The sequence below is a fragment of the Nycticebus coucang genome, chromosome 3, assembly GCF_027406575.1.
Source record: "Nycticebus coucang isolate mNycCou1 chromosome 3, mNycCou1.pri, whole genome shotgun sequence".
Classification (NCBI taxonomy): Eukaryota; Metazoa; Chordata; class Mammalia; order Primates; family Lorisidae; genus Nycticebus; species Nycticebus coucang.
In genome coordinates this window covers 90,066,948-90,073,373 of record NC_069782.1, presented here as the reverse complement: position 1 = coordinate 90,073,373, position 6,426 = coordinate 90,066,948, and the positions used below count along the sequence as shown (strand labels likewise).

The 6,426-nt window shown below is 42.8% G+C and overlaps 1 protein-coding gene across 14 annotated transcripts in view; it reads right to left on the bottom strand.

Moving 5' to 3' along the window:
- KCNMA1 (potassium calcium-activated channel subfamily M alpha 1) overlaps positions 1–6,426 on the bottom strand; it is a 784,008-nt gene that overhangs the window by 690,076 nt on the left and 87,506 nt on the right. The window lies entirely within an intron of this gene.

Genomic DNA, 6,426 nt, shown 5'->3' with positions numbered 1-6,426 from the left:
ATTTTTATCTTTTAATTCCATTTTTCTACAAACTTTTTGAAGTCTCCTAGTACACATTCCATAGATAAGGCTTGGAGTATGCGTAAGGAGAATGGAGACTGGGTCATAAGTCACTAAAAAAATATGAAAGAACAATCTATTCTTTCTCAATCCTGGAAGCACACAAGATAAAACATCTAGGGGAGCTGTAAGGAAAGGTCAGTGATTTAGACCCTACCCAGCTGTAAGGAAGGCCAGTGATTTGGATCCTACCCAGCTATAAGGAAAGGCCAGTGTTTTGGACCCTACCCTAGGCCAATTAATACCGTGTGGCTCAGGCATCTCTATTTGAAAAACTTCGACAGTAATTTTAACGTGCAGCCAGAGTGAGAACAACTTATACGTATGCAACTCAAGGGCAAGTTTACTAAAAGATAGAGGGTATTTTTAAGTTACCGTGAAAAGTAGAAATTGGAAGACCCTTCAACTCATCCCTTTGCTATGGTCTGAATGTTTCTGTCCCCCCAAAATTAATATGCTGAAATCCTAACCCACATAGATAGGATGAATGCCCTTATAAAAGTGGCCCCAGAGAGCTCCCTATCCCTTTCACCATAGGAGGACAAAGTTTGGAGACACCATCTGTGAACCAGGATGCAGGCTCTCACCAGACACCACCAGCACCTTCATCCTGGACCTCCAGCCTCCAGAATTGTATGAAATAAATTTCTGTTGTTTATAAACTAGCTAGTCCAAGGTGCTTCTGTTATAGTAGACCAAATGGCCTAAGACATTTCCTATCTACAATTTTAAAAAGAAATACTTAGAATGAGGGGAGATGTGACCGACTCCTGTGCACCTCCCCAGGTTATCCCTGTACTAATGCCCCCTCCCTGTTTCTTAAAGAGAACACCATGAATCACAAAATCTCAAGGTTGGGGAGAGTCCTAGGGGAAACTTAAAATGGGTCCCAGACTTGGCTGATTATTAGAATTGCCTTGAAAGCATTATAAAAATATAGATTTCTGTACCCTGTGCCTATAGGACTCTAATTCCATATATCCAGGCTGAGCCCAGGAAACTGTTTTTTAATAGATACTCAGGGAGGCTTTTGGAGAAATACAATAGAGTGGAACCAGGGCTCAATAACTCCCTGTCCCAATACATAATTAAGCAAAACAAACAGAAATAAGACAAATAAAAAGGGGGAAAAGCCAGCAGCAATCAAATAAGGAATTGGCACAACCTCATGCTCTCAACATCTAATGGGGAGACATGGGATGAGGGTGGGGAACAAGGATTTGGCCTGACTTGTGAGGTTCCTAACCCTATACCCTCCCCCAGAAGCCTTATTGCTGAGGCTTAAATCCTGAGACTTCTAATTACTACATATCTGGAAGAAGCAGACTATAGGTGAATCATAATTTTTCCCCTTTTCTGACTTAACAGGGAGAAAGTTGGGGGAACAAATTAAAAACTTAAAGAAGAGGGCTACAAAAGAAGTGACATGGACAATTAGAGCACTCGTGCTCTCTCTCTCTCTCCCAAAAGCATAGACCCAGGGCCCAATGCGTAATTGAGGAGGTCATCTAAATGTCAAGGGCATCCCCTACTGGAAGAGCACTCCCCCTCAACCCCACCCCCGTTAATGGAATGATCCTTGGAACAAGCCACTTAACAAAATCTCAAGAGAGCAGAGTACATCCTGCCTGAAGGAGCCCACAGCTCTGAGTCCCACCTCCCTCATCTTCCATGTTCCCCTACAATGCTCTCAGGCACCAGAAATCACTTGAACTTCTGCTCAGGCACACTTCCACTCTGTCCACATAAGCTACAAAAAGGCTCATATATCACCTGCCCACAGTATCAGAGCAATGAGAAGGCATGGACAGAGCTACTCAAATTAAGCATAAGCAAGATAAAAAGTATGGTACTTACAAACACATGCTACAGGAGAAAAATAAAAAACATAACAGACAGAAGATGAAGAACCCTCTCTGGAAGAAAACACAACCAAAGAAACAGAGAGAATTCCCTGGCAGCACTCAACGCTGTAGAAGAAATTAATAAGAACACAAACTGAATAAAACAAGAAAAGTCAGACTGCAGGTCAAAGGAAACAAACCACAGACCAAAATAGCACATTTTCAACAGCAGAATAAATTAGAACAGGAAGAATACAACTGAAAATTGAATTCCTGCATAGAGGAAAATCTTGAGACTAAACAACTTTGGGACTTCTTGATCTTATGAACCTTAATGTAAAAATAATGCTATTATTAAAGTAAAAAAAGAGGTAGGAAGTAGAAGGAAATGTGAGATTTCTAACTTCTTCCTCATTTATAGCATCGACTCCAAGGTCTAAAACTAAAATTATTAATTATTTTATTGTTATTAAAATGATGAATAAAAAGGAATCCTTTCAATCTCTTAATATTTTTCATAACCTTCGCACGATTTTCTCAGAAAATATCTGTTTCAAAGAAGAAACATTTATCCAGACTCAGAACTTCCTTCAGATGTGCTTGTCTCCTCTTAGAAAATTCAGCAAAGTAAGTTAATACCCTCTGTTAAAATTGGGACGTAGAGTGCGATCTCATTATTTTAAAATTACTCTTGTCAATCTATGATCTGCATATCATTCCAGCTTTATGTGTGTGTGTTTATACTCCACAGAAAGATTCCTTCGTGATTTTCTCCTAATAGTCATGATGCTTATTTTCAGAGTAATTTGTTCTCTGAACTTTGCTGTTTCTTGAATTACTTAGAGTGAATATTTTCAGAAGCAATTGCTAAGATTTTTAAAAGGAAAAAGCTTCTTTGTAGTTGAGATGGTCACAGCTAAGTTTGAGGAAATCAAGCCCAGGAAACTGATGCCTGAATCTCTCCGAAGAATCTCCAAGCATCACCCCTAAGAAAATCCTCTGCCAAGCTGTTGCCAAAATCTCCAGTTACAATGAAGCAATCACTATACCCAAATGTCCCATCCCACTGCAGAGCAACTCCTATGAATCTTCTGTCAACTACTGCCCTAATAATAATACTTAGCTTTCACTGAATTGCCCTAGGAGCTAAGGATGTTCTCCTATCTCAGTGGTTCTCAACTTTCCTAATGCCACGACCCTTGAATTACAGTTCCTCATGTTGTGGTGACCCCCAACCATAAAGTTATTTTTGTTGCTACTTCATAACTGTAACTTTGCTACTGTTACGAATCATAATGTAAATACCTGACATGCAGGATGTATTTAGGCTAACCCTGTGAACAGGTCGTTCGACCCCCAGAAGGGTCGTGACCTACTGTCCTCTATTCTCCTTTCATCCGCAGAGCAACCCTGTGAGGTTATAAGGTATCACTTCAATTTTGCTCATTTTCTTGTTGAAGAGACTGAAATCCAGAGGAGTGAATTTTCTCAAGGTCCTACAACTAATAGGTAGCAAATCTGGGCTTCAACTCACATTCTGGCCAATTCCAAAGCTGTATTTTTCACACGCAAAAAAAAAAAATAGCTTTTTTCACAAAAAAATATAGCTTTGGAATATTTGGACGCCCAAACCATTTTTTTATAACTTCTAATCAATAGCCCCTTCCCTGTTCTCTAGGCACATGCCAAAAAAAATCTAACCCCCTTCCATAAACATTGCTTCCCAATAGAAGATGACAAATATCACCTGGCCCTCATCTGCCCAGCTTTTATGATTCCTCAGCAGATGCAAAATGTACCCCCCAAAAATAGCTTGCATATTTTTTCTGATCCATGATGAGGTTGATGAATGATAACTTTAAACGGAATCATGAACTTAACTATATACCATCACTGGGCTGCAATAAACATTCTGGTACAAATATCTTTGTTATGATGTGATTTTTGGTCTTCTGGGTATATATCTAGTAGAGGAATTACAGGATTGAATGGCAGATCTATTTTTAGATCTCTAAATGTTCTCCAAACATCTTTCCAAAAGGAACATACTAGTTTGCATTCCCACCAGCAGTGTAGAAGTGTTCCCTTTTCTCCACATCCACACCAACATCTCTGGTCTTGGGATTTTGTGATATGGGCTAATCTTACTGGAGTTAGATGATATCTCAAAGTAGTTTTGATTTGCATTTCTCTGATGATTAAGGATGATGAGCATTTTTTCATATGTCTGTAGGCCGTGTGCCTGTCTTCTTCAGAGAAGTTTCTCTTCAAGTCCCTTGTCCAGCCTGCGATGGGATCACTTGTTCTTTTCTTGCTTATACGTTTAAGTTCTCTGTGGATTCTGGTTATTAAACCTTTGTCAGAGACATAACCTACAAATATCTTCTCCCATTCTGAGGGCTGTTTGCTCACTTTACTTACTGTGTTCTTGCTAAGTCATGGAAAAAGCCCAAGTGCCCAACGATCCACGAATTAATAAATTGTGGTATATGTACACCATGGAATATTATGCAGCCTTAAAGAAAAATAGAGACTTTACCTCTTTCATGTTTACATGGATGGAGCTGGAACATATTCTTCTTAGTAAAGTATCTCAAGAATGGAAGAAGAAGTATCCAATGTACTCAGCCCTACTATGAAACTAATTTATGGCTTTCATATGAAAGCTATAACCCAGTTATAACCTAAGAATATGGGGAAGGAGGGGAGGATGGGCGGAGGAGAGGGTGATTGGTGAGACTACACCTGTGGTGCATCTTACAAGGGTACATATGAAACTTAGTAAATGTAGAATATAAACGTCTTAACACAATAACTAAGAAAATGCCAGGAAGGTTATGTTAACCAGTGTGATGAAAATGTGTCAAACGGTCTATAAAACCAGTGTATGGTGCCCCATGATCGCATTAATGTACACAGCTATGATTTAATAATAAAAAAAAACTATATACCATCATTTAAGTTCCATTTTTAAGGTGTTCCTAAGAGTTGGGTTCCTGGGGAAGAACCCTCCTAAGAGGGTTTCGAGCCACAGACAACTCCCAGCCCTCTCGGTTAATGCATGGGTGCAGTGGTGTGGATAAAGTAATTTCTATCTGGCACGGAAGTGTGTTATATGCATTTTTCAATTTATCTTCCTAATTATACTTTTTCATAGATTCATATTCAAATGAGTTTCTACTCCCCTAACACACAGTGACTGACAGCGAGGGGAGGGAAAGGAGGATAAAAATGTTAAGTTGATTTCCACCAAGTGTGAAGCCTCCACACACGACTCCCTGAGAGCTGTTTGGGCTGGGTAGGGGGTTCTCATTGCTGATACTCTCCCCAGAGTCTGATTTTCACAGGCTGACATGGCAGCCTGTCCAGAGGCAATTCATCTTGCCTGCCACCTCCCGTGCCAAGAGCCACGGTGGCAGAGCACAAAGCCCTCCCCCCCTCCCCCAGGCCTCACCTGGAACAGGACTTTGAGCTGCCCAGCAGGGTCTTGTTCCAGGAACCCAGATTCCAAGGCAATATTCTGCTGCCCCGGTTTTCAGAGAGGTCAGAGGCCCCTACGAAAATGCACACCTGTGTTGGCAGCAGGGCCGTGGACCGGGGCCTGGAAAACATGGCCCCGAGCCTGGAAGAGCACACCTCGGTGTAGGAACAAAGACCCAATATAGCTCAGCCTGGACCGAGCCAGGCCGCTGACCCCACTACCCTGTCCCTAAATCCCCCTGCAATGTCCTTGATGTTATCTCCTTGACATCCCAGAATCCAAGCCACCCAGGCCACTAGGACACATGCATGACTCTCCACTCCCGCCCAGGACTGTTCCCCATCCACCTACTCAGGTCTGGCTGTCCCTCACAGAGGAGAGGAGACACCCGACGCCACAGCCCAGAAGGAACCTCCACAGGGAGTCAGTCAAAAGCCAGATGCTAAAATTACATTTTCTCACTCCCTTCTCATTTGGAGAAAAGTCTGTGTGGGGCTGGCTGTGATCACACACTTTCTGCATAAGTGAGAGAGTTATCTCCACTCCCTCCTCCTCCTCTTCCCCCTGGTCCTCATCCTGGTCCCTCTCTCTGTGCCTCCAGGCCTCCCTCCTCCACTGAACTGCCAGCTCACAGCCACCCACTGGCTCACGGTGTACTGCTCCCCCACCCCCCAGCTCTACTCAAAACCCACAGGAAGCTCTGGGCCTCCCAGCCAAGAAGAGCAGAGCACAGTCACTCCCCAGCACAGACATGGGGCACAGGAAGCAGGGAATCAGGCCCTGGCGGACAGAATGACAGAAGATGCCTCCTACAGGGGAACAATTAGGGAGCCCCTCAGCCTCTAAGAACCTGCTGATCACCAAGACAAGGATGGCAGAAGACAAGATCTTCAAAGCCGACAGCCTGAGGTCTCCCCAGGCCACTGATGTTCCCTTCTTCTAGAAAAGTTTACACAAGGCTCTCTCTCAAGATTCCCAGGGCTGCCTGGGGCCCATACTGGATAAGCGTCTCCAGCAGGATAGAAAGGGACAGGCCGATTG